A 1,830-nucleotide genomic window follows, 5' to 3' on the forward strand; every position below is an offset into this window, starting at 1 on the left:
TTTTTTATATTTTCTTGAGGTTATATTATGTTTTTGCGTGATAGCTGACAGTGGAAGATGCAGGGAAAGAGAGATGGGGGTGACATTTGACAAATGTCCTCAAACGAGGCCATTTGAGGGACCTTGAGGCCATGTGATGCATCAGGGAAATGGAGAAAACATGTTAATGAAAAGCAGCTAATGAAAGCGACAAAGTGTAATGAATTGTAGACATTTATTTATCGCTGATATATTTGAGGTAACAAACACAACAAAGACTCATCAGACGGATGTTTTGACTCGAGTTTGGCGGTGCCTTTACGACTGAGCAGATTTGGCGAGGTGTGAAAAGGCTGATGGTTTATCTTTGGCTCTCAGAGCTCTTTACTTGGCGGGCACCTCGTGCGAACACGGCCTGTAGATAAACTGAAGTGTGACCTGCGCAGTTGGTGGTCACTCGGATGTCCCTGATGTACCATCCACCCCTGTTCCCCGCACTCCCACATTACTTTAGCCCTCTCCACTTGGCTTTGAAGTGTGGCCATCCATCCCTCTGACTATCACTTTTTGTTCTGCTGCTCCTTTCTTTTTTTCCTCCCTGCCCCCGCTCCCTCCCCCTGATTTTTTTTGGGGCTCTTATAAAGCCCAGCACTCCCCCTGAGGGCTGAATTGTCTCCCTAATGGATGGCAAAATGGAGCACTAACCTGATGCTAAAATGGGTCAGATAATGGTGATTAGATTCATTCCTGCTGCCTGTGAGTTAACTCGACAGTAACGCTATCCGGCGCATCTTGATGAATAACCAGCCAGTGGCCTAAAGCGAGGGCGAAGGGAGGAGGGGGGGAGAGGCCTTGAATGTCTCACAGAAGCTGTGTCAACCCCTCCAGCTCCTTCAGCAATGGCTGCTTCCCAGTGATTAGACAAGCCGGCTGCGCAGCAGAGATCGCCACTGAGACAACCCAACTGCTGCTGGAAAACAACATCATGAGTGATTTCGCAGGCACATTAAAGCAAATCTGCAAACGCAAGATGTTTGGAATGCTGATACCCTGCTTTCGATGTGACTTAAACAAAACAAAGAGGTGACATATAATCTTTATTTCACATGCATCCACAAGTACGTCGAAGAATGGCATCAGAAGCTCATTAATAACACGTCCGTCACGGTCTTCTCCTGCTTGGTCCTGATGACATTGAGCGAGGGCCGTGGAACCCTTACGATTACTAAACTCAGTAATGGTAACGGTTTGACGGCCCTCCTCTGTAGGGCGGTGCAGCTGGCAGTCAGTTGAGCCCGAGTGTGTGCTGATAGGATCCAGAGCGGGAATGAAACCCTGGATAGTACATCATCTATACTGTAGTGTCTCTATAACAAACTTACAGTATAAGATGATATCCTGTCCAGGGCACAAGACAGAGGCGTTAGCAGCATGTTATTGTTGCAGTCTGTGAGACGAAGGAGGAGAAGGTCAATCGATGGAAATAATATCTTCGAAATATTGGTAAAGAAACTATTAAATGAACTTGACTTGTATTTATATACTGAAGGAAACCACTGTTTTAAATAAAGTGTATCATTACACAGCCTCAGCATTCGCTCTGTTGCGTACTCACCTATTGTTGCATCTTCTGTTGCTCGCTGACACTTTTCTCTGCACGTTTTAAAGCTGCGTCCCATCCACGTCAGGTTCACGATCTCCTAACTGTTCTCCTTTAGGGCCGGGCCCCTGCACTTAAAGGCCCCCTGGCTCATTAGCATACCGTGATGACATCGGGGGTGGACCAGACATCACAGGCTGAACTTTTTCTCTTATCTGGTCCAAACCTGATTGCCTCTGTCCACTGATGGT

The 1,830-nt window shown here is 46.8% G+C and overlaps 1 long non-coding RNA gene across 1 annotated transcript; it reads right to left on the reverse strand.

Moving 5' to 3' along the window:
• Positions 1–1,063: 1,063 nt before the first annotated feature.
• LOC128457525 (uncharacterized) lies at positions 1,064–1,830 on the reverse strand. Its single transcript, XR_008341931.1, has 2 exons — positions 1,595–1,830; positions 1,064–1,377 (listed from the first exon to the last, which is right to left on the reverse strand). It is a non-coding gene; the product is annotated as an uncharacterized LOC128457525 (long non-coding RNA).

The sequence above is a fragment of the Pleuronectes platessa genome, chromosome 15, assembly GCF_947347685.1.
Source record: "Pleuronectes platessa chromosome 15, fPlePla1.1, whole genome shotgun sequence".
Classification (NCBI taxonomy): domain Eukaryota; kingdom Metazoa; phylum Chordata; class Actinopteri; order Pleuronectiformes; family Pleuronectidae; genus Pleuronectes; species Pleuronectes platessa.